General features: G+C 44.3%; 1 protein-coding gene across 6 annotated transcripts in view; it reads right to left on the bottom strand.

Annotated features, from left to right (window-relative positions):
* MAPK10 (mitogen-activated protein kinase 10) overlaps positions 1 to 25,921 on the bottom strand; it is a 231,044-nt gene extending 205,123 nt beyond the window's left edge. For 3 of the 6 annotated variants that reach the window (XM_081877011.1, XM_081877015.1, XM_081877018.1), the window contains exon 1: positions 25,122 to 25,218. The gene's annotated coding sequence lies outside the window, so the exon portion shown is untranslated. Of the gene's footprint in view, positions 1 to 25,121; positions 25,219 to 25,435 lie in introns of those variants that run through there. The other 3 variants (XM_081877012.1, XM_081877013.1, XM_081877014.1) reach the window with 2 other exon arrangements.
* Positions 25,922 to 27,289: the final 1,368 nt, after the last annotated feature.

Genomic DNA, 27,289 nt, shown 5'->3' with positions numbered 1-27,289 from the left:
TTGGTAAAAAGTATAATCAAATTAATTTTGGAGACAACAGTAAATCAGGCATTCATAATGCCATAAAAAATATCTGGGCATTCACTGATGACTAAAATCTCACCCCAAAATTAATGCACACGTTTTAAATAGCGTTATAATTTGCAATTAAGCCATGTTGATCTATTTTCAGGAACAGCTCTGAAAGGAATTTGTACTTAAGAGCTGAGGCACATCTTAATGAGAATGTAATTTCCACCCCTTTCCTCTAGCTGCTTTAGCTTCTTACATTTGGGTAAGTAAATACATTTCCACCGATTCCACAATATGGAAGCCATTTACTTCCTATTAAGTGTAGTGAATTATGCATGCATCATTAGGTGGCCCTGCTGTTTGCTGCTGTCAGGCACCCAGGTACAATAGGGTGGAAGCAGAGGGTCTCAGGCTCCACCACCTTACCTTTTGTGTTATCAAAACTCTGTTTTCATTTCCAGCCTGGCAGACTGAGTTCTCTGCTTTATGGTTGCCCTCTAGACTCCTCCCTGTCTGAGCATTCAGTCAGCTTACCCCAAGGGTAGAGGTGTTTGATGGCCCAGGTTAGGGAGGGAAGAAAATTCTGGGAATGTAATTCTTTTTTTTTCCTTTTGGTGGAGGGGAAGTTCTAGGAATCTGCACACACACACCCATTTTTCCAATGGGAAAAAGATGGACATTTAAAGAATGCATTTCACAATACTGAGCTAGATGGACCAACAGCTTTTCTAAGCTAAGTCTGCCTTCTGGGATCTGATTGTGAACAGAATGTGAGTAAACTCATTTTTAAACTTTTAATATAGAAGACTGTGTCGTGTCTTATCTTTTATGAGGGAATAAGGGAGAAATACCAGAACAGTTATTATAGAGGTTTTAGCGAGCCTGAGCAAACGCATCCGCTGCAAGTTTAAAAAGGGGAATGTTACTCTGCTAAATTGTAAACTTGTTTACAGAAGTTGGAAAGGCTATAATCAAACAATATATCCTCTCCTGCATCCCTGAACATTCCCACACAGGGTTGAGAGAGAACTATGGCAAATCTAGCTGCTCCTAGAGTCTGACAGCCTTGCTCTAGGACTGAAGTTAGCTGTCCAACTGCTAAGTGCCGCTGCAAATATCCATGGGTGGGTTAGGGTAGCCATTTACGCAATTATGGGGGTTTTCAGGACAGATCAAAGTACTTCTTCATGCAGCCCATTGTTAAATTATAGAACTTGCTCCTCCACGAGGCAGTAGACTGCCACTATCTTGGATGACTTTGAAAGAGGATTGCACAAATTCATGGAAGACAAGGCTACTAGGTACAAGGGCTATGTTCTGCCTCCACTCTTGGAAGCCATATGGCTCTGAATACCAATTGCTAGGAATCACAGGTGCAGAGAGAGCTATTGCACTTGAGACTTGCTTACAGGCCTCCCACCAGCACCTAGTCTTCCACTGTGAGAAAAGGATGCAGAAGTAGATGGGCCATTGGCCTGACCCAGCTGTCTCGTCCTACATTCTTATGTTTAGCAAACAAAACAGGACGGAGAGTTGCAAACTATACATGGATAGATGCAAAGTTACAAATAACTGCTTTCATTTAAAGAGAAATAAAATGCGCCTGGTGAAATGTACAGTGCCGTAACTGCGTACATAAACAATGGTCTTTATTTTTAATTATTTATTTTTCCATTGGTATTTATGGCAGCCAGAATAATAGTGGCATGAAATTGGAAAAATGAAATCTTACCAACGATTACAGAGTGGCAAATTCTTATGACAGACTACCTGCAACTAGCAAAATTGACTGGAAAAAATAGAGGAATGTCAAACCAAAAGGTATTTAGGGAATGGAAAATATTTAAAGAATACTTGAAAATGTACAGTACGAACAATAAGACACTTGCAGAAATAGAGTGATACTGATAACCAAGAATTATTTAAAATATAATAGTGGATTATATATCTATATGCAAAATAAAATAATATGAATCTGTGCAAGGAATACAGATAATATAAGTAGTATAATGAGAATTATTGGAAGTTTATATTATAATTTGTTATGTAAGTGTAATATATTGTATTTGTTTATGTTTGCTTCTCGATCTTTTCTTATGCTATTGTTTTTATCATTATATTTTGTATATATATATTTGTATGATTTTTTGTATATATATTTTTTGTATATATATTTGTCTATGTGAAAATTAATAAATATTTTTTTAAAAAAAGAAATGTACAGTGAGGAGACCTTGGGTATCTCTGACTGGTAGACCACGAGACTCTTAAGAAGAGTTTGGATTTGATATCCTGCTTTATCACTACCCAAAGGAGTCTCAAAGCGGCTAACATTCTCCTTTCCTTTCCTCCCCCACAACAAACACTCTGTGAGGTGAGTGAGGCTGAGAGACTTCAGAGAAGTGTGACTGGCCCAAGGTCACCCAGCAGCTGCATGTGGAGGAGCAGGGAATCGAACCCAGTTCACCAGATTACGAGTCTACCGCTCTTCACCACTACACCACACTAGCTCTCTTAATATTGGGGTTGTGGGTTCGAACCCCACATTGGGCAAAAGATTCCTGCATTGCAGGTGGTTGGACTCAATGACCCTTGTGGTCCTTCCAGCTCTTCAATTCTAGGATTGAAGTCTTGGGTGAAGACTGTGGTCCTGCGGCCTATGTGACTGCTTAGTCTGCTGTCTAGAAGATGAAAACTGTGGACAGGCAGCTTTGCCATTAAACTGGACTTAAAGCAAGCAGCCCTTCAACTCGAAAGAGCCTTCCAACAGAGAAATAGTCTCTGATAGTCGTTCCAAGATAGTATTGCCCTCTGTAAAGGAGACACAGTCCCACCCTTAAGGTGCCCTTAAGGTTCTTAATTTTTTAGTAGCGTTCTTGGAAACTGAACTTACAACTCCATGTGGTCAGGTCATTTCATTTTCATTATTTTATTTTTTAGCTCTCTTACCATCACCCATAGGTTCTCCAGGGACAAAAAAGCGAGAGAAGAAAACAAGCATTTTGCATGCAAATAGCTGTTTGCCCAATCTAAGCAGGCTGTTACATATGCAGATAATTCCCTGATCTGCAGGGATAAATGCCAGGCTGGAGAGGAAAACGAAGGATTAGCAAATGAATTATTTACATGTCTTGCTCGGGAGTTTTAAATGTAAAGTACAAACATGGTTGCAAAATCTGGACACCTGTACGTATCTGTTAGCAAAACGGGGATACATTTTGAAGTCCTGGCAACACATTTCGTTCTTTTAGAATACTTAACCTATAATTATCATACCCTCCAACATTCCTCAGATGAAAATAGAGAAACAGAACCACTACACCCAGTACAAGCCCTCTACCATCCTGAGAAAACTCCTTAATCCCAACTTAATTTTATTTTATTCTTTGGTAGATCTACAAAAAGCAAAACATACACACCAATAAATAAATTTTAGGAAGGGGCTAGATTAGACACAGATGCACAAAGCATTTTTAAAAAAAGAAAATCAAGACTCCTTGCGTTCCACTCCTACTTTCTTCCTGCCAAGGCCGGCTCTGCCTGCCGCTCAAAGCCGGAGTGTCACAGCACTAGTCCTTATGGGGTGTAATCCACTGGGAGCAGTCAAATGCAACATTCCTTGTTTTCCTAGAGTGGACATGCAAGGGAATGTTTGGTCCAGCCAGCCGAAACTTCCTGTTCCTCCTGGCCTGGAGCATCCTTCCTTGCATGTGGGTGTAACCTTTCCAGACCTGGTAAAAGGCCAAGTCACGCTGCTACCTTCCTCTTTTCAACCTTCCTGTTCGTCCTGCCTGCTTCCTGCATCCCCTGGACTGGAAGTCTGGCTGCCACAGCAGTTCCCCAGGTCATCTCCCATATGGGGTATACCTGTTTGTACATGTTTGTAACTTTAAGCCTAAAGCCTGTGCTCTGCCTGATCGTGAGTAAACTTTCTTTTTATTGCTTATGAATACAGTCATACCTCGGGTTACAGATGCTTCGGGTTGCGCAGTTTCGGTTTGCACACCACGCCGAACCCGGAAGTACCAGAATGGCTTACTTCCAGGTTTCGGCGCTTGCGCATGTGCAGAAACGCTAAATCACGCTTTGCGCATGCACAGAAGCACCAAATCGCGACCCGCACGTGCGCAGACACAATGCTGTGGGTTGCGAATGTGCTTCCCGCACGGATCGCGTTCACAACCCGAGGGTCCACTGTATAAGACTGTGGTGTCTTTATTCTTTTAGGAGGGATTTAAAAGGGGATCTTACCACGAAGTTCAATCTGAGGGAGATTGAACTGCATAATAGTAAGAGGTCTTCATGGATCCCTTCATGGATCACTGCCTTGTCTGGCGAAGGGGCTTGAATAACTCAGAGAAGCTATGAGCTCTGCCGTGCAGGGCCACCCAAGATGGACAGGTCATAGTGGAGAGTTTTGACCAAACGTGATCCACCTGGAGCAGGAACCAGCAAGTCACTCCAGTATCCCTGCCAAGAAAACTCATTGGACAAAGGCAACAGGCATATAAAAGTTATGATGCTGGAAGATGAGCCCCTCAGGTCGGAAGGCGTCCAACATGCTACTGAGGAAGAGCGGAGGACAAGTACAAGTAGATTCAGAGCTGATGAAGCGGCTGGGCCAAAGCCGAAAGGACGCTCAGTTGCGGATATGCCTGGAAGCGAAAGGAAAGTCCAATACTGTAAAGAAAAATATTGCATAGGAACCTGGAATGTAAGAACCATGAACCTTTGTAAGTTGAATGTGGTCAAAAATGAGATGGCAAGAATAAATATTCACATCCTGGGCATCAGTGAACTAAAATGGACGGGAATGGGCGAATTCAGTTTGGATGACCATCATATCTACTACTGTGGGCAAGAATCCCGTAAAAGAAATGGAGTGGCCCTCATAGTCAACAAAAGAGTGGCGAAAACTGTACTGGGATGCAATCTCAAAAATGATAGAATGATCTCGATACGAATCCAAGGCAGACCTTTTAACATCACAGTAATCCAAGTTTATGCACCAACCACTGGTGCTGAAGAAACTGAAATTGACCAATTCTATGAAGACTTACAACACCTTATAGAAATGACACGAAAGAAGGATGTTCTTCTCATTATAGGGGATTGGAATGCTAAAGTAGGGAGTCAATAGATAAAAGGAACAACTGGCAAGTTTGGCCTGGGAATTCAAAATGAAGCAGGGCAAAGGCTAATAGAGTTCTGCCAAGATAACAAGCTGGTCATCACAAACACTCTTTTCCAACAACACAAGAGACGACTCTACACATGGACATCACCAGATGGGCAGCATCGAAATCAGATTGACTATATTCTCTGCAGCCAAAGATGGAGAAGCTCTATACAGTCAGCAAAAACAAGACCTGGAGCTGACTGTGGCTCAGATCATCAGCTTCTTATAGCAAAATTCAAGCTTAAACTGAAGAAAGTAGGAAAAACCACTAGGCCAGTTCGATACAATCTAAGTCAAATCGCTTATGAATACACAGTGGAAGTGAGGAACAGGTTTAAGGATTTAGATTTGGTGGACAGAGTGCCTGAAGAACTATGGATGGAGGCTTGTAACATTATACAGGAGGCAGCAACTAAAACCATCCCAACGAAAAGGAAATGCAAGAAAGCAAAGTGGCTGTCCAATGAGGCCTTACAAATAGCGGGGGAGAGAAGGCAAGCAAAATGCGAGGGAGATAGTGAAAGATACAGGAAATTGAATGCAGATTTCCAAAGAATAGCAAGGAGAGACAAGAAGGCCTTCTTAAACGAGCAATGCAAAGAAATAGAGGGAAACAACAGAATGGGAAAAACCAGAGATCTGTTCAAGAAAATTGGAGATATGAAAGGAACATTTCGTACAGAGATTACCATAATAAAAGACAAAAGTGGAAAGGACCTAACAGAAGCAGAAGACATCAAGAAGAGGTGGCAAGAATACACAGAGGAATTATACCAGAAAGAAATGGATGTCTCGTACACCCCAGGTAGTGGGGTTGCTGACCTTGAGCCAGACATCCTGGAGAGTGAAGTCAAATGGGCCTTAGAAAGCACTGCAAATAGCAAGGCCAGTGGAAGTGATGATATTTCAGCTGAACTATTTAAAATTTTAAACGATGATGCTGTCAAGGTGATACACTCAATATGCCAGCAAATTTGGAAAACTCAGCAGTGGCCAGAGGATTGGAGAAGATCAGTCTACATCCCAATCCCAAAGAAGGGCAGTACCAAAGAATGCGCCAACCACCGCACAAGTGTACTCATTTCACATGCTAGCAAGGTTATGCTTAAAATTCTACAAGGCAGGCTTAAGCAGTATGTGGACCGAGAACTCCCAGTAGTGCAAGCTGGATTTAGAAGGGGCAGAGGAACCAGAGACCAAATTGCAAACATGCGCTGGATTATGGAGAAAGCTAGAGAGTTCCAGAAAGACATCTACTTCTGCTTCATTGACTATGCAAAAGCCTTTGACTGTGTCGACCACAGCAAACTATGGCAAGTTCTTAAAGAAATGGGAGCGCCTGATCACCTCATCTGTCTCCTGAGAAATCTCTATGTGGGACAAGAAGCTACAGTTAGAACTGGATATGGAACAACTGATTGGTTCAAAATTGGGAAAGGAGTACGGCAAGGCTGTATATTGTCTCTCTGCTTATTTAACTTATATGCAGAATTCATCATGCGAAAGGCTGGGCTGGATGAATCCCAAACCGGAATTAAGATCGCCAGAAGAAATATCAACAACCTCAGATATGCAGATGACACAACCTTGATGGCAGAAAGTGAGGAGGAATTAAAGAACCTTTTAATGAGGGTGAAAGAGGAGAGCGCAAAATATGGTCTGAAGCTCAACATCAAAAAAATGAAGATCATGGGCACTGGTCCCATCACCTCTTGGCAAATAGAAGGGGAAGAAATGGAGGCAGTGAGAGATTTTACTTTTTTGGGCTCCATGATCACTGCAGATGGTGACAGCAGTCACGAAATTAAAAGACGCCTGCTCCTTGGGAGAAAGGTGATGGCAGACCTAGACAGCATCTTAAAAAGCAGAGACATCACCTTGCCAACAAAGGTCCATATAGTTAAAGCCATGGTTTTCCCTGTAGTGATGTATGGAAGTGAGAGCTGGACCATAAAGAAGGCTGATCGCCGAAGAATTGATGCTTTTGAATTATGGTGCTGGAGGAGACTCTTGAGAGTCTCATGGATTGCAAGAAGATCAAACATATCCATTCTTAAGGAAATCAGCCCTGAGGGCTCACTGGAAGGACAGATCGTGAAGTTGGGGCTCCAATACTTTGGCCACCTCATGAGAAGAGAAGACTCCCTGGAAAAGACCCTGATGTTGGGAAAGATGGAGGGCACAAGGAGAAGGGGACGACAGAGGACGAGATGGCTGGATAGTGTTTGCGAAGCTACAAACATGAGCTTGACCAAACTGCGGGAGGCAGTGGAAGACAGGAGTGCCTGGCGTGCTCTGGTCCATGGGGTCACGAAGAGTCAGACACGACTAAACGACTAAATAACAACAACAAGAGGTTCTAACGAGCCTGCGACCAGATTTCTGCTGTGCGTGAGAAGGAGAATGTAAACTCTGCTATGTAAAGGAACTTGCTAGCACAAGTTAGGAAGGATGCTAGCCAACAAGATATCCTCTCCTGCCCTGAACATTCCCACAGTCCTCAGCGGGGCACCCTTTCCTCCTCCTCGCCTAATCTGCAGCAGCCACTATGAGCTCCCCAAGGGAGGAAGCAGCAGTGGCCATCAATAGGCAACATCATGCGCCATCACCACTACTGCTTGGGACAACCGCTGGCTCATCTTTCTCCTCAAGCTTGGCATCAGCCATGCTGTCGGGGGACGTAGAGACATTCCGGGATCAAATCAGAAGCTGAGGTGGCTTTCACAATTCCAGGACTGTCCCTGGAAAATCGGGACACTTGGAGGGGAGGGTTTAATTATGTGTTAGCAGTTAGGAGAACTGTGTAATTTTAACAGTTAGTTAGAAGTGCGAAGCTGTCAAGGAAGCAATGTCAACTACCTGGCAAATAATTGTACAGAGGTAACATTTGGGGGGGGGGTTGTCCTGACATACAGTGGTACCTCTGGTTAAGAACTTAATTTGTTCCGGAGGTCCGTTCTTAACCTGAAACTGTTCTTAACCTGAGGTACCACTTTAGGTAATGGGGCCTCCCACTGCCGCTGCACGATTTCTGTTCTCATCCTGAAGTAAAGTTCTTAACCCGAGGTACTACTTCTGGGTTAGTGGAGTCTGTAACCTGAAGCATATGTAACCTGAAGCGTTTGTAACCCAAGGTACTATTGTATTACTGGGCCTGACCAATCCAAAGGCTGCATACTGCCAGTTGCATGGACTGATGCTCTGTAACTCTGTTCCTAAACGCACCTCATGAGGTTCTTGGGACAAGCCCTCCAGTTAGGAAACAACTCAAGGGTTGCATTACATAAGAAAATGTGTGGAATCCCTGCAGCTTGCTGGGTGGAACAATCAACGCTCCTCATGAACACTTTATTGAGGGTACTCTCAGCCACCAGAGCAGAGAAAATGCCCCATGCATAAGCACAGACCCTCCAAGGGACCCTATTTTCCAGGGACAGTCCGTTTTACAGAAGCCATCCTGGTTTCTGATTTGATCCTGGAATGTCAAACTTTTCCTTTGGATGTCCCTATTTTCATGAGAGAAATATTGGAAGGTATAGTAGGTCATCCCTATTTTCACTGGAGAAATGTTGGAGTTTGTGGACTTATCCAACCCCTGAGCCATCTGAAGGCAGCCCTGTATAGTGGTACCTCGGTTTACATACGCTTCAGGTTACAGACTCCACTAACCCAGAAATATTATCTCGGGTTAAGAACTTTGCTTCAGGATGAGAACAGAAATCGTGCTCTGGCGGCATGGCAGCAGCGGGAGGCCCCATTAGCTAAAGTGGTGCTTCAGGTTAAGAACAGTTTCAGGTTAAGAACGGACCTCCGGAACGAATTAAGTACTTAACCCGAGGTACCACTGTATTTGTTTTCTTAATGTTTAATGTTTTATTGTGTTTTTTTATATATTGGAAGTCACCCAGAGAAGCTGGGGCAACCCAGTCAGATGGATGAGACAAATTATTATTATGAAATAGGACGTCCCTATTTTCATTGGAGAAATGTAATGCAATCGGAAGTCCTTGCACAGAACTATTATCATTATTATTATTATTATTATTATTATTCCCATCTGACTGGGTTACCCCCACCACTCTGGGCAGCTTATACTTTTGGTTAAATAAAACAAACACAGATACACTAAAAGCTACCATATACTGAATCAGACCATTGGCCCATCAAGCTCGGAGGCCTTCCAGGGTTTCAGACAGGGGATTGCCAGAAGATGCCAGGAAACAAACCCGGGACATGATGTTCTGTTGTGGAAGCTTAAAGGCCACAAAATCTCTTGTACTACAATTTGTGTGGGTTAGAGGCTAGTCCACCAGATGCACAAAGTGTTCTCCTCACTTGGTAAACGAAAAGGATACGTGGGTGTTGTAAACAGTGGAGCCAAAATTTCCACACAAAGCTCAAATTTAACTACAGAAGATAAATTCAGTGACTATTCATAATAGCAGTAATTGGCAATAAAACACTCTTCCTGGCTTTGCTCTGGCAACATTAATTTAACACCTGTAGTGAGAGGTACATCTCTGATCTCGATTAAGCTGGTATTAGTATTTCATTCCCACTACAGGCATTAAATTAACTTAACAAACCTAGGAAGAGAGTGTTATTGCCAATTACTGAGAAATTAGGAATAGAGCTTCGCACAAAAATATTGCCTCTCGGCATTTGGTGGCCTTTTGGCTCCACGGTTGTCTCCAACTAGAGTGGTAGTTACTCAGAGTAGACCCATTGGAATTAACAAGCCTAAGTCATGTCCATTGATTCCAATGGGTGCAGGCTATCATTGGATACAATGCTCAGCCTTTCAAGTGCCACAAAACTCTTTTTCTTATGCAGCACAACAGATAAACATAGCTAAATCCTGTTCCAACTTCCAGTTGCCCAGGAACTAGAAAGTAGAAGGATAACACATCCTGGCCTCTACCACCAGCTGAGAGTACCAGGCTACTGGGAGGAAGAGCAGTGTGACCATGTGCCCTGCTTTGTGGAGGAGAACCCTCCATTTGAAGGTCTGTGCAGTACAATTTCAAAGGTAAAGTAACCTAAGAACGCAGAGCAGCAGGGGCTTTGAGATTGCGCCACAACCCCAGAGTCAGCCATGACTGGACCTAACGGCCAGGGGTCCCTTTACCTTTACCTTTACAACAGTTAGTTCAGGACGCGGGTGGCACTGTGGGTTAAACCACAGAGCCTAGGGCTTGCTGATCAGAAGGTTGGCAGTTCGAATCCCCACAACGGGATGAGCTCCCGTTGCTCGGTCCCTGCTTCTGCCAACCTAGCAGTTCGAAAGCACAAAGTGCAAGTAGATAAATAGGTACCGCTCTGGAGGGAAGGTAAACGGCATTTCTGTGCCCTGCTCTGGTTTGCCAGAAGCGGCTTAGTCATGCTGGCCACACAACCCGGAAGCTGTACGCCAGCTCCCTCGGCCAATAAAGTGAGATGAGCACCGCAATCCAGAGTCGTCCGCTACTGGACCTAATGGTCAGAGGTCCCTTTACCTTTACCACAGTTAACACCTGAACAACATATTGGCTACAGCATTGCCCATTAGATGTATGGGATTTCTATTTAATTTATAGTGTTTTTCTCCTAACTCAGCACTTATTCACATAAATTAGTACTTGAAACTTTTATGCAAATATGCATCCTCTTGTTTTGCAATGAGTAGGTCCCCCCACCAAAGGCAAAGGCTAGGCTGGCCCCATCCATCAACCAGAGACAAAAGAGCTGCAGGGGGCTTGCTCCCATCCACCCTCTCCTGCCAGAAATAACACTGAATCAGCTCCTCTTGCCAGTTCCTCTGGGACTGCAGAACCAAAGAGCATCATGCTGTGGGCCCATCCATTTGCCAGAAGACTAAGGTCTGCTGGGTTATGTGAGAGTGCATGGAATTGAGACCTTTTATATATTACTAGGACACAAGTGGCGCTGTGGTCTAAATCACTGAGCCTAGGGCTTGCTGATCAGAAGGTTGGCGGTTCAAATCCCCATGACGGGGTGAGCTCCCATTGCTTGGTCCCTGCTCCTGCCAACCTAGCTGTTCGAAAGCATGTCAAAGTGCAAGTAGATAAATAGGTACCACTCCGGCGGGAAGCTAAACAGCATTTCCGTGCGCTGCTCTGGTTCGCCAGAAGCGGCTTAGTCATGCTGGCCACATGACCCAGAAGCTGTACGCTGGCTCCCTCAGCCAATAAAGCGAGATGAGGGCCACATCCCCAGAGTCGTCCGTGATTGGACCTAACGGTCAGAGGTCCCTTTACCTTTATATATACTGTGTATTTTTTGTATTATCACCTGCTTCTTTGAGATTCATTTGATTGAAAGGCAGGGAATGAGCCTTCAAATTAAAGAAACAAGCAAGCTATCCCAATTCCACACAGAAACAGGGCGAGCAGAAGAGTCTTGAGAGGTTATTGGCTCAGCTGTTCTCATTCTACAGCTGAACCCCACAACTTGTGGAGGGGATTGTGCCGAGTCCTTCACAACCCTATTTCTGTAACCTTGCACCGGGTTTTCAGTATCAAGCAGAAAGAGAAAACGGGGGTCTCATCGAGCCCTAGTGACCTAGCATTGCGAAAAAGAATAAATGCATCCCACACAAAAAAGAAGGCACCGGTTTCCATTATATTTACATGTGCTGATTTGCATATTGACAACCCCCCTTCCCTCTCTTCTTATGGTTCTGATCTTTAAACTGGTCTTACCACTAGGCAGTAATTCAAAATGAAGGACTCTTCTCATGACCACCCATTTTAGTTGTGGTAAACCATGTCTGATCTGGACACTGCTGCCTCTACAACTATGTGAAATCCTTTTTTTTTTTTTTTTAAAGAAGCTACTATAGTTCTGCCAGATGACTCAGAAGTAGGCTCAGAGAAGTCAGTCTGCCAACGGCATCTGAGTCTTCTTGACTATGTTCTCTATAGTCATCACAGCCATCACAAATGTACCCTGCACCGCCAAAAAGTTGCAAATCAAGAGTTCCAAGCCATCTTCAAAATTATTCTATCTTGCAGAGATGCATGCCAAGAATTGTTTTTTAAAAAATTGGTATTTTTCAGCACATCTTGTTCAGAAGCTTCTCCAGCTATTTATATACAGTAATGAGAAATTTTCTCCTCCCCTGTGACCTACACATGCATACATTGCCATTACTATTGAGCGCTCAATAGCTGTCAAACACATGGGACCTCTGCTTGATCCCTTGCAACCTTGCAGATTGTTTTCAATATTGAAACTGTGGCAATCCTTGTGTATTTATTTATGCAAATGTATTTTTAAAATAAACATGGATGCCACCTTAACACATTGGCGGCAAATAGAGAATACTTTGGAATGCCCAAAGTATCATAAAACACACATCAAATTGGCATAGCAAAATAGAAGCGACAATTGTTGTTTGCTAAGTAAATAGCAACCATGGGGTTTAACTCTCCCTACCTGAGAAAAGTTACCTCTCCCAACATCTTTTCGCATTTCAAGGGAAGCCTTCAAAGGGAAGCAACTATTGGATTTAAGTAGGTGGTTTTGGTGAAGAAAATTGCTGTTTACATAACAAAGAAATTGTGTGTACTAATTGCACTCACATAATTGATGTCATATCTTGCTTGGCCCTTACAGAGCACTTTAGAATGCTCAAAGTATTTCACATTCATGATCTCAGCAATATCTCCAATCAACATCATTATCTCCGTACTGGAAGTATAAAGCTGAAGCCGTAAGATCTTAGCTTGCCAGATGATGTCTACTCAAAGGAGGAGGATTTGAACCAACAAATTACTGGTTTACCACTCAGTCTTACCTGCTGCCAGTACTCTGCTGATGATGATAACTTGCCAGTAATTTAGCTGAAGGGTTCATTTTAGATTTCTTTGCACCTACTGCAAACCTGGTTCATGTCTTACAACTTTGCCCCTCCACACGTAACATATATTTAACTCCTACAGTCTTTTTACTTATTCTCCACAAAAACCACTCAGATCACACGTGCCTTAAGGTGAGCATCATTTGCACTTTCAAGTGTTGCCTACCAAATATTGGAGGCCACCAAGATTCACCTAGCATATGACCAGGATCACAACGGCATGGAAGGGAAGGAGTTTGGATTTGATATCCCGCTTTATCACTACCCTAAGGAGTCTCAAAGTGGCTAACATTCTCCTTTCCCTTCCTCCCCCACAACAAACACTCTGTGAGGTGAGTGGGGCTGAATGACTTCAAAGAAGTGTGACTGGCCCAAGGTCACCCAGCAGCTGCATGTGGAGGAGCGGAGACGCGAACCCAGTTTACCAGATTACGAGTCTACCGCTCTTAACCACTACACCACACTGGCTCTCAGGGACAGCCATAAACCAACATACTCAAGTACACCTCAGTTTTAAAAACAAAGGACAAGCCTACTGAATCAGACCAATGGCCCATCTAGTCCATCATCATGTTCTCACAGTGGCAAACCAGATGTCTGCAGGAAAAAGTCCCAAGAAGAAGCATAAACAAGGGATCATAGGCTCAGTGAATACTTTGAAGGCAGAAGGCCATTTACTCAATCCATGGCATTTTTAAAAAGGCTCAGGTAGCGGAAAATACCTCTCTGAAGACCCTGGAGAGCTCATGCCAGCAAAAGGAGAAAATGCTTAGCTAAATGGACAAAGAAACTGATCCGGTAAAAGACAGCTTATGTCCCTAGAATGATATGAATCAGGGAGGGGAGGCAAGACAAAGCAGGTTACACAAACACAACAGATTCAATTCAAAAGCAACCATTGTGATGTTTGGTTTTCAGGAAAGGTGGTGGTGAATTAAATCTGGAAAATGATGCCTTTTCTCCAAGAACGATGGAGGAAATGTCCTCTCCAAAATAACTATAAAACTATGTTTAAACAAAACAAAACAAAAAACCCACTAATATAACTTGCACAGTTTCTTTTCATCCTGATCTGCCTTCCTTTATACCACCTTCACATCCTCTGTATGAGTACGTCAAAGTAAAACAAGAACATGAAAACAGCCTGTCCTGGAACAAAACAATGGTTTATCTAGTCCAGTTTTGTCTGTCTAGCAATAGTCAACCACCTGCCTCTGCAAACCTCAAAGCACACTAAGACAGCCTGCCATTCTTCATAGTTTGCATCCAGAAATTGATCCAAATTCTCCTACTGCTGGATACTGAGGGCTCATTTAAGCTATCATGTCCGACCCTCCATTAGTATGCCTGATATCATATACCCTAACAGCATACCCATTATCCAAGTGCCTGTGTTTATATAGCCAAAATGGTGCCATCCATGCAGAAGAGGGGCGGTATTATCAGGCCTCAAGAAACCCCAAGATTCCAGAAGTTAAAAAAAAAAGGTTTCCAAAAAGACCATTAAAGAATGGGGGAGAAAAACAATTCAAGATAGACTATGCATGCTCAGTGGGCATGCAATATTGACTGGCTTGTGGGGGGAGAAGAGAAAATTGGAGGAGAAGAAATGGAATGGCATCTATAACAATATCCTAGAAGGGAGCATAGATAGATGGCTGGCACACTGAGCAGGAGCACTCGACGCTGATACACTGTGTTGCTGGTATTCCCTGTTCTTTGATAAAAGCCATCTTAGCTAGAGACCATCATGACACCTATGGTTTGTTCCAACTATGGTTTGGCATTCCCTAAGTGAACATCACATAAATTCTCCTTCCACTGCCTTCATACCTTCCCAACTCTTCCTCTGTCGTAACAATAGACTGGTTATATCAGAACCAGGAAACTATGGTCCACACTTGTCTTCCAAACCATGAATTCTGGCTGGAAGGCAAGCACAAACCATCCTTTGCCAGTTCTGGTGTAATGTCAAACTGTGGTTTGCCATGAAAGGAAGTTAAATGGAATGCACAAGGGGAGGGTGCAGAAGCCCAGGGTTCATTCACATAACGAAAAAACCATGCATGCTTGTGTAGCAATATTTTTTCTTTTGTTCTGGCATGAAGCTACTGCCAATCAATTCCACAGTTCTATAATTATGAGCTCTGCAATTATGAGACAGAGAAAAGAGAAGCACCTTTCGTGGTATTTTTGCACTTCTGTCATGTCTGCTCTCTGTTGTCTCTTTTTTGTTCTCTAAAATAGGAAGTCCCAGTTCTTTCACCTTTCCTTGTCAAGAAGGTTCTGCAGCCCCTTATCATTTCAGTCTTATAATGAAATTACAGGAAAGGTCCTAGATGACAAGCTGAAAATAACATAGTGGTCATATTGGAGGCATTTTTAAAAGGTGCCTTTGAAAGGATGGTTTCAGTAGATTCCTCCTAGTGGGTAGCATTCATTTCACTGGAGCACATCACATCTTGTGAGGCTCCTTCATCACTCTAGAAGGGGTTCAAAGGCATCTCTCTTATAGCTGTGTTCGGAAATGATACAAGCCAGCTGGCGATCAAATCCCAAAAGTTAGCCCTAAATCACAAAGAAAAGATCCACAATACATAGCTATTAAAATTAGTTTTAATTCTCCTAGCTAAATAAAGACGGGCCACTGACAAAGCAGATAAGAGAGCACAGATTAAGAGAATACTTGCCATTAATGCAATGCTACCATACCGCAGGACAGTACAGAAGTACATTAAAGATCCTTAAAGTGCAGCAAGTCCATTAAAATACAGTCTATATTTTTGGTAGCTGTCACAGGCATTTGCTTATCTTGGTAGTTGCTCTTAGCAAAATGTGGCACAGACGCGAAACTTTATTATATACTATTCACCACTTGGTTCACCATTTTATGTATCTGTTGACTGAAAAGCGCAGTGTTGAGAACGGATAAATGAACTACCATTGTTCTCCTTGATGGGATCTACTACTGCAGGAGTAGAGAACCTGCAGCCCTCTAGATGAGAAGGCACATTGGGGAATCAACATCCGTTTGTGCAACTTGCAGTAGAATAGAAGGGATCTCCCCATTTCCCATGGTCTAGCAATGACAACAACTAAAAAGCTCTTTCCCCGCTACATTAGATTGCTGAAAAAGAATGCCTTGGTTCTGGTTCAAACATTCCTGGGCTCCCTAAATGCTGTTCTGCACCTGGGCTCCCTTCATTCATTCATTCATTCATTCATTTGAGAGCATTTCTATATGACTTAATATTTAAAATCTCGAAGCGGTATACAAATGGATGGGCATAAAGGCAGTAAAAGAATATAATAAAAACAGAAATTTGGTGATAACAGGGTACAATGTTCTGGGTCAGAGAAAGCCTGGGCAGAAATATATGTCTTCACAAGATGCCTGAATCAACTAATGAAGGATGCTTCAGAGAAGGGCATTTCCAGAGTGCAGAGGTGATAAACACCCACTTTGGGGGGTCAATACATATTATGAAGGGTGCATTGACATGAGTTACGTTTCCCCAGATTATCTTAATCAGGGTTTCCCCAACTTGGGTCTCCAGCTGTTTTTGGACTACAAATCCCATCATCCCTGGCTAGCAGGGGCAGTGGTCTAGTCCAAAAACAATTGGAGACCCAAGTTGGGGAAGCCCTGAATGATCTCACAGGTCCAGGGGTTGGTGGTCCATAGGTAACCTGTCTCTGAGTTGCTATGGGGTTGATAGGTTAGTAATGAGACATTGAGCCAAGTCTGGTAGCTAATAGGCAGCCAGTACAGTACCCTCAGCACAGGTGAAACCTGTGTGTTGCCAGGTGCTGTACTCAACTACCTGGTAGTAGCATTATGTTAGTAGGCTTAAGGGTTCTAAGGGTTTTAAGTAGATTCCACAAGTCTGAATATATTCCCATTTCTGCCCCAGATACTTTTAGGCTCCCAGTTCCCATCAGCCCCAGCCAGGAATAATGGGAGTTGTAGTCCATCAACATACAGCAGACCACAGGTTTCCCCAACCCAACATTTACAAAATATTTTATATTTCCATGGCACCATCAGTATGTGTGGCAGTGATACAGACCCTTGCCTTTCAGGTACTTACGATCTATAACCCAACATGGCAGTGGCAGCAGAGGAAGGAGAGATATGTAAAGCAAGAGTTCACAGTGGAAGAATCTGTGTTCAGAAGTTTCGGTGAAGGATCAGGACTAAGGGTTAAAGCCTTCTCAGAGGAAAATGGGTTTTATTAAGAGATTTGAAGTGAGGTGGTATAGTCCTCACCAGGGGTAGCTAACCTTTGCCCCTCCCAAAGAGACAGGTGTTCTGCTCATCTCAACAGATTGTTATTCCAAGCCTTAAAAGGCACCTGAGCCTGTTACAAGCTTCACTCATCACTAGTGTCCTTTGCAAATAATTACTTTGTGGCTATAATCAGTGCCAGGTTTATGTGTAAGCTAAACAAGCTATAGCATAGGGCCCCAGTCTTTTGAGGGCCCCAAAAAAATTTAAAGGAAAAAAAATCTGGATGTACATTTCCAAAATATAAGATAAAAAACAAATAAAATAAAACCTACATACAGCAACAGTGTTTTGTGTTGTGTAGGCTCCTGCCTGCTAGCCTGCTCCCTAAAATATCACTGGTTTGCTCATTTCTATATACAGTGGTACCTTGGTTCTCAAACTTAATCCAGAAGACTGTTCCAAAACCAAAGCGTTCCAAAACCAAGGCGCGCTTTTCCATAGAAAGTAAATGGGGGTTTCAGGACAGATCAAAGTACAGTGGTACCTCAGGTTAAGTACTTAATTCATTCCAGAGGTCCGTTCTTAACCTGGATCTGTTCTTAACCTGAAGCACCACTTTAGCTAATGGGGCCTCCTGCTGCCGCCGCGCCGCCGGAGCACAATTTCTGTTCTCATCCTGAAGCAAAGTTCTTAACCTGAAGCACTGTTTCTGGGCTAGCAGAGTCTGTAACCTGAAGCGTATGTAACCCGAGGTACCATTGTAATCTGCTCCAGATTTTTAAAAACAATGCCTAAAACATTGTACTTCACTATTAATATACTTCTTAATTGTATTTCAGTAAAACAATTACTTTGATAAAATACATATTTTGTTATGTGCAAATGGCTTTAGATACCTATTAGGTCCCAAAATTACCATACAGCATATATTCAACACAAAAAACAGTGATAATTTGTTGTTGGCAAAGGACAGCTGAACATATAAAGGGCCCCATTACCTTCAGTAGCTTAGGGCCTCATCAAACCTAAATCCAGCCCTGGCTATAACTGAGCAGATTGAACAAAGATGTGCTCTACCAAGCTTACATTCCCAACATGTTTGCACCCTCTCTTGACGACGTCTACACTGGCCTGGCCGTGCCCACAGAATGGGAGATGGCAGGATCGCCAAGGACATTCTCTACAGGGAGCTGGCTTCAGGCACCAGGCCCATGTGGCAGACCAACTCTGCTATACAAAGATATCTACACCGTGGCACAAAGGATGGTAACATCAACCCCACTTTGTGAGAATCCCTTGCAGTGCCTTGAGACACTCAGGTTGTGCATCCATAGCAGTGAGCAGAGGAGGAATGAAAGAAGAAACGCCGTGGTGCATCTGCAGCAGAACAACCAGCCGCCTTCATCTGCCCCAACTGCAACAAAACATGCCTCTCCTGCATCGGTCTCTACGGCCACAGCAGGCGCTGTAACTCCCCGACGGTTTGAACTCGCCCCCAAAGAGGCACTCCTCCACTGTTTTCTGAAACAGATGGGTGCTAATGACATAACTGAGCATGTGCACACCCCTCAGCAGTCATCTCCCATGAGTCAGTGTGTTTGGACTATATCTCCCATCATCCTCGTCCATTGTCCGTGCTAGCTGGCGCTGTTGGGAGTTGAGTCCAGCAACACTGGAAGGTTTGCAGGTCCCAGCCTGCTCAAATACAGTGGTACCTCGGGTTACATACACTTCAGGTTACAGACTCCGCTAACCCAGAAATAGCGCTTCAGGTTAAGAACTTTGCTTCAGGATGAGAACAGAAATCGTGCTCCGGTGGCGCGGCGGCAGCGGGAGGCCCCATTAGCTAAAGTGGTGCTTCAGGTTAAGAACAGTTTCAGGTTAAGAACGGACCTCCAGAACGAATTAAGTACTTAACCCAAGGTACCACTGTACAGGGTTCTGAAGTGCTTTATTCAGTGTCCATCACAACTCTGAACAGTGTTCTTATGGACTTGCCTTACGCTGAGACCGGCAACTGAGCCCTCTACCCAAGATTGTCTGCTCTGATCAGGCTAGATTCTCTGTTGCACCACTTACTTCCTCTTGGCAAACAAAAGGCGCTCCTAGGAGCCACACTCAGCCACGAAAACATCTCTGGTGCCAGAGGATTCGATAGGTTCTGTGCCTGTATTGGCTGACACAGCAACACAACACAATGAGCCAGCACCATCTGTACTGTAGGGGCTACTGACCTACCTTAAAAGGATTACAAAGGTGGATACTACTAGCCTAGAGATGGAAGGAAGAGACAACTCCAACCAGAGGAGAATGGCAAACCAAGTTGATGGACTATGCCAAAGTGGCAAAATTAACTGGGAAGCTCAGAAATCAAGAAGAAAAGAACTTTAAAAAAGAATGGGAAAGGTTTATAATTTATATACGAGACTATTGTAAGCAAGTTGAAACATTGGCAGGATTTTAACCATACTAATGGAATGTACGGATAATTTAGAAAGACAAAAATTGGAAAAGTATTGATATGCAGTTGAAAATATTATTAATATGGTCCATGGAACAGATGGGGGGGGGGAGTCAGGAGATTCAAAATAATCTCGATATTTGAATTCTGAATTGGTTTTTGTTGTATGTTTATATTTTTGGGGAAAAACCAAAAATTATTTACAACAAAAGGATTAGAAAGATCATATATGCAATGTACCCAGAAATCAACTGATAGAGAGCAGTTCAAAGAACAGTGGCTCTTGACTGTTTTTGAGTCACAGCCTACTTTGGGAATCTTATAAAACCTAAGGACCCCCTCCTCCCCACATAAAAATGCACATAAACACATCCACGCAAAATGTCGCATGCAATTTAATTCCTCGCATTAGAATAATACTTTATGTTTTCTTGGGTTCATGGACCCCAGGAGCCTATGCATGGACTTCCATCCATGGACAACAGGTTAAGAACCCCTGATCTAACATGCTACAAAAAATGCAAAGCAGAAGTGATTGCTTGGTTCTGCGAATATCCTTCTTCTGCAAAACTAAATGGCAGCCTTGGCTTAAGACCCATCTAAATTTACAAGAGCGGAGCAAAAAAAGTAGGATTCAGCATATTACTAAGATCAGCTCCCCACCTCTGTGCCATTTGTACCTGCTCATTTTTTTTGGAAGAGGCTGCAAAAGCAGCCTTGGATATTCCAGGCTACAGAAGTCTTGTGCTCGAGGGCTTTTTGCTTGGCTTTCTTGGCTACTGTTAAGCACTGTTTCCTCATTACAGCGGTTTATATACCTCTAAAAGAATATTTCCTCCCAGAAGCCTCCCTCTCTCTACAAATGGTGCTAAAGTAAGCAAAAAGAAGAAGAAGTCTTTACAGCAAAGGCGGCCTTGTTTCTGATTAGTATGAAACCCTAGCCACTTTGCAAGGCTTTTTTAAGTGAACATGCCTGCAAGAATGCTGAATATGGGGAGAAGAGAGGAACTTGATGGCAATTACTGTTAAGAAAATGCCAAGAGGATGCGAAGAGAAGGTTTGTGCTGCAGTTGCTAAAGCTAAGCAGGCCACAGCCTGGACAGTACCTGGATAAGAGGCTGCCTGGGAACCCATTTGCAAATGTTTCTTATTCTGGTTTATTGAAGGAGCTTAACTTTCCTTCCTGCCCATTGCCCCACCCTGTACAGTAACTCAAGAAATCTGAAAACACACAAAGCTATCGAAACACCCATTCCAAGCCTTCTATTAATTTTGTAATGCTACAAGTACATTCAGTGTTTTTAATTTCCATTTCCCCAAGCAGTTAACAAAAGTTTTAGAAATAAGAGAGAATATTTAGATGGATTACACCACATATGTTAGCCAATTTAGAGCAGCTGCAGAGGTTTTTTGTTTTCCCCAAAAATAAACAACACAGGCAGGGCAGGATGCTAAAACCCTGATTTAGGCACTGTGGTCATCTCAGAAGAGTGGTTATTTGTTCTTTCTACCTGATCGTTGGATAGCAGTGCAATCTTGTGCATGTTTACTCAGAAGTAAGTCCCACTGTGCTCAAATGGAGCTCAGTGCTCAGTATGTTATGCTTCAATAAAACTGTTTTGAAAAATGGAGCTTATCCCCTTGTAAGTATATTTCAAATTGCAAACTTAGGCTACAAGTATATGAACACTTGCCTGAGACTAAGCCACACTGGAATGCAGCAGGGCACACTTATACAAATGCACAGAGTTATACCGTACTTCCATTAAACGGATAGGATGGCTCTGCAGATATATGTGTCAGGAGCTGCCTTCTATAGGTCCCAGATATTGGTCCATCTACCTCAGTGGGGCCTTCTCAGAAGTGGCGCCCCCCCCCCCTGTGGAACACTCTCCCATCAGATGTCAAGGAGATTAAGAACTACAGTGGTACCTCGGGTTACATACGCTTCAGGTTACAGACTCCGGTAACCCAGAAATAGTGCTTCAGGTTAAGAACTTTGCTTCAGGATGAGAACAGAAATCGGGCTCCGGTGGCGTGGCAGCAGCAGGAGGCCCCATTAGCTAAAGTGGTGCTTCAGGTTAAGAACAGTTTCAGGTTAAGAATGGACCTCCTGAACAAATTAAGTACTTAACCCGAGGTACCACTGTACATAACTTTTCAAAGACATCTGAAGGCAGCCCTGTATTGGGAATCTTTTAATGTGTGATGTTTTTATATGTGCTGGAAGCTACACAGGGTGGCGGGGGTAGCCCAGCCCGATGGCCAGGGTATAAATAATAAAATTGTTGTTGTTGTTGTTGTTGTTGTTCCCAAGCTATTTTGGACCGCTACTCCCTTGGTTCCATAAACTCATCCCCAGTGCCCCCTACCCTATAAAAAGCATTAATGATAACAGCAGTTTGCACAACCTACTAAAGAAGGTAGTAGCACAGTAAAATTCAGATCAGTAACAATTAGTTGCACCTTTATTTACAAACCAATTAAAACTATTTAATTTAATTACTTCAACAAACTGATGAACTGGAAGCAGTGATACCAGCTTTTCCAAGTATGGTAGTGATTTACATCTCCAGCATCCCCCCAATGGGTGGTCCTGTCCACTTTGGGAACTAATGGCCTAGCTCCAATATTGTCTGATCAAACTGAGAGCAGCTCACGGGGCTTCTGCTATTTCCAAGCCATGGGGTCCTTTAGTCAGTGTTTCCCAAACTTGGATCACCAGCTGTTTTTGGACTACAACTCCCATCATCCCTAGCTAGCAGAAGCAGCGCTCACGGATGACGGGAACTGTGGTACAAAAAACAGGTGGACACCCAAGTTTGGGAAATGCTGCTTTCAATGGAGACTCTCTCTAGGACCTTATGCACTCTGCTGCTGAGCAACTGGCCCTCCTACTTAGGCAGGAAACATTGGTGATATCAGGATCCTAGCAGCTATGTAAAAGACTTTTCAGGATGTTCCTTTAATAATAATAATAGTAATAATTTCAATTTAAATCCCAGCCTTTCTTCAACTCGCTTATCCCCACAACTTCATGGGAAGGAATTAGACTGCAATATTGACTGGCCCAAAGTCAGGCAGCAAATGGAGACTTGGACAGCAACAATCTCCTTGGCCGAGCCCTGACACACTGCCCAAGATGCTACATCAGCCTGTTTCCATCTGTGCTCTTCCATTTTTGTCTCTCTTTTCTATGCAGGAGATTCAACCGCCTGATGCCCTCTGAGTCCCATAGCACCCCCAGAATTCTCTGAAGGGGATAAGGATCTTTCAGCAAATAGCAAACAAAAACATGCCCCCAAAACCCCACATATAAGGCCCTTCAATGTTCCCCAGTGAGAGCTCAGTGTGTCCTCAGATTTCCCCCATTCTTTCTGCAAGAATAAGAGTGTAAGTTTGCAGTGTCTTTAGCAACATTTTTTTCCTCGGTGATTGACCTCTGTGCTAGGAAGCCATTAAATAATGGCTACAGATATGCCAGCAAAACACACACACTCATCCCTTCTGGGAGCCGCTCATAAACAGCCTCTCCCAGCAAGCAAGGCACGTAGACACACACATATCTCTCAAACAACAAGAGGACCGGTTTTGCTTTTTTTTTTTTTTCTAATAGTCAGCATGCAAAGGCAGCAAATGTTTCTACCTTGAACGCTCCTCGCCCTTTCCCAAATTATTCCGGCATTGCCAAACCCCTCTCCCACAAGCCACAACAACAACAATAATACAGGGCATTTGCAAAACAATATATGCTCAGAAGCAGCAAGGCAGAAGTCCATCTGGGAGAGAGAGGGGGGAAGGGGGCAGGTTCCTGATTTAATAGCTCAGATCACACCACTTCTGCCATTTGTTTAATAATAATGTGGGGGGGAGGGGGAGCCAGGAAATGAGCCAGTATAATTCAGGCTTGTCAGATGCTCTATTGGCATATCTTACCCTAAGGGGGCAGCCCCTGTTTCACATCATTGGTTCTCCCTAGCATTCCTTTGTTTTGAATTTTGGACCCAGCAGCCTTATGGATGCTACATTGGGGATGGGGGACGGGCGGAGAGAGAAATTAAACACCAGGGAAGCTGCCAAATTCAAGCACACTGCCAGTAACCGTTTTTTCCTCCCAATGCCCCTTTTCCCAAAGATCCTTTGCTTTTCTGCCTTCATGTTGTTCGAACCGAGCCTGTTTGCATGTGGCAGAGCTCAACACATAATCACTGCCTATCTCTGTTCCCAGGGCAGTCTCCTCAACACAACCCCATCTTTACTGGCCTTGCATGAGGCGAGCAGACCCAGAAGCAGCCGATACAGTCAAAACAGTGAAAATATCCGCCAACATAACACCGCTCTATCTCACCCCCTGTTTCCCTCTGGTCACCTTCATTTGCCTCCCCCTTTAAAAACTGGTGGAAAAGAGAGAGACCTGGCTCTGCATATTACAGGTTTGATCTGCCTTTCGTAAGACTCCAGGAAAAAGTCACCGGCTGAGCGGATGCAAAAACTGCATTGAAGAAACTGTGAGGGCTATGCAGCAAAAGGCGCCCATGTAAACAAGCCTATAGTCAGTGGAGGCTGAGGACACGCACACACACAAAAGCAGAAACACAAAAAAACCAGAACCCCCCAGAAAGATGGATCTGCATGTTTTTGACCTCCAAAAGACATGCAAACTATACACATCTTTTAATAGGGCCCGCATTGCAGAAGGTGGAGAGGGAAACGGTACCCAAAGATTCCATCCTATTGTAATAGCCGGGGCTGTCAGAAGCTATTTCTGTAAAGCTCCATTGATTTCACTGCAGTCTTTGCAAGAATTTGTAGGATGTCCCCTTCGCAACACAGAGCCAATCTACTTTAAATGGCACCGTCTGTAAACATGCACCATCTTCCCCACTTTGTGCGAATGGGGGGGGGGGTGTTATGCAAGACAGTGGTGTTTCGCTTAAGAAATGACTTCCTGGGGGGGGGGTCACTCCTCTCTCTCCCTTAAGGGGGGGAAAAAGAAGCTTGGAATTTTCCACTCCCACCTTCGTCCCTCCACCATCACCCCACATACGTATCCTATCAACATAGTTTCCAAGAGACATCTACTTCTCATTCCTTTCCACATCCATCTGTGACGGCGGGGGGGGGGGGTGGCAGTGAGAGCTTTGGGAATTAGGGAGGGATGCCTTTTTGAAGAACCGTTAAATAAAACCCCACGCATACCAGCCCCCATGCAACTGGATCTAATGTATGGGCATGGAGTCTTTCAACAGGAATACAAGCCACCGCTATTTTGCAGATGGCACGGGGATGCCAATGTTTACATCCCCCCAGCTTGCTAAAAACAGCCTCCCCGCCTGCTTTGCGCCATACCCATCACCTAAACCCTGCCAATACTAACCCAAACACAAGGCGAAAGATGCTGCTCCAGCGCCGCCGCTCCTGCTTCCTTCCCTCGGTGAGCAGTTTACTTCATGAACCTGCCTCTGCCTCCCTTTCCCTCCCCCCTCCCTCTCCCCTCCCCCCCATACACTTCTCCCCCTCCCCTTTATTATTTTTAAACAGCAAATCAATATTCATCACCCCACCTCCTCACAAAGACAGGTCGGCGTGTTGTTTGTTGTGTGTGTGTGTTTTAAGCCCACCCCAACGCGCGGACCTCCCCCCCCCCCAGCTTCACACAGCACCCCCAGAAGCCCGGCGCCCATCACTTACCGTTCCGTGCTGCGGACTAGCCTCTTGAACGCAGCAACCTCTTCCCCCTAGCGCCGCGCGACCTTAGGTGGTCATTGGAAACCACATTCCCAAAGCGCAGGAGAAGATCGGTGGGTAGGTAGGTGGTGGGGGTGGGGGTGGTGGGGTAGCCAAACGAGGAAGGAGGGTGGGTGGTGATGGTGGTCGGAGGGAGGGAGATCTGGAGAGGATGATGGGCAGGTGGCAGCCAGGAGACCTGGACCAAGGTGGGAGTTGCGTGGGAGGGGGGGGTGCGCACGAAACAATCGGAATGCCCGGGATCAAAGCGGCGGAGGCGCACAAAGCGAGGAGAAGCCGGGAGGGACGCGCGGGGAGGAAAGGAGGAGGAAGAAACGAGAGGGACGGCGCCTTGCTGAATCACCCTCTTTTACTGTCTGGAGACCATTGTGCATCGTGATGCTGGCTGTACCATTGTGGAACCTACCAGAGGAGACAGGCGGAGGGCTTGGGGAATGGGGCTGCCATGGCAACGGGAAAGGAGCGCTCGTGACGTCAAAGCGCAGTGAGGTCTCGGGAGGAGGGGTGGGGGGCGAGGGGTGGGGAGGAGAGAGAGGGAGTCTAATCTGCAGCTCTAGCTATTGTATCTCCTGGTGAAATCAGGAGGGAGGGAGAGAGAAAAGCAGGCAGAGCAGCCTGGAAAAAAGCAAAGCTGAATAAGCTTCTGTGATGGTTTATCAGCAGCAGCAGCAGCAGCATCTGTAATGTCAAGCTGAGTGTGCGCGGAAGGGAAGCAGGAAAGGGGGCCTGGCTGCGTGCAGCAATGACCTCTCTCGCCCGGCATTGGCGCTCGAGCATCAGGCAGACCCGAGAAACCTGCTCAAGCCTTGCACTGAATCTAAAAGGGATGGAGGCGATCAGGTTGGCTTACCATCTCCAGGGACCCTCAGGTTCCCAACAAGCCTCTTTTCTCTCCACTGTGTTTTCCAGGCCTTGTCCACTTCCAGGTTTCGGCTCGACAGATTTAAGAGGCAGGCAAAGCGCATCAGACTTGCACCAAATGCATCCTGGATATCTGGGGGGAAAGCATTTCAGAGCAACATCTCTGTAAGACAAAAGCAGCACCTGTCTCCTTTTATGCCTTGCATCCTGGTTGTTTTTATCCCCACGCTCTAAGATGAGCCTCAGCAAGGTGCAAAAAAAAATGCAGCCCATACGTGTTTTGTTTTGTTTTTAAAGAGCAAGCACAACTGCAATTCTGTCCCCTGAATTTCACAGCCTGTGGATGCACGATAAGCAGGAAGCAGCTGCTGAAATTCCTTTTCCTATACTGCTATTAAAAGTTAGAACAGGGCTTGCAAATGTTTTAAAACGAACTAGGAGTTATTATATTAACTACCACGGCCCCCAAAGCAAATGGCTCATACTTCAATCTGGACACTGTATCGCTGAGATGGCTACCGTGTTCTTTGTTTTCAGGAGCCGTCAATGGTTGCCCCATCAAGAGCAGCAGGTGAAAGCAGAACTGAATAATGTTACAAGTGTATCAGCTGTTCCCAAGAGTTCCTCTAGTTTAGGGTTCCAGGCAGATGCAACTAGTATACTCCATTCCATCTCATCCTGGTTTTCCATTTTTTTTTCTTTTCCAACTGAACCGCAACTTTCTGTGGCTCATCTTCAGTCCTCATTGGGCTTTTTTTATATAAAGTGTGTCCCATTTATTTATTTATTTAAAAAAATAAAAATATTTCACAAACTGTGAGAGACCTTCAAATGAGCTAATGCCTACTTATTGCTTCTCAGTGAGCTAAATTTGGCTCCAATCCGGTCGGCACTCACACCTGTTAGTGTGAGTGATGATCAGTTGATATAAACCTT

Source organism: Podarcis erhardii (genome assembly GCF_964252035.2).
Source record: "Podarcis erhardii genome assembly, chromosome: 9".
Taxonomy (NCBI): domain Eukaryota; kingdom Metazoa; phylum Chordata; class Lepidosauria; order Squamata; family Lacertidae; genus Podarcis; species Podarcis erhardii.
This window is presented reverse-complemented; position numbering and strand designations above follow the sequence as displayed.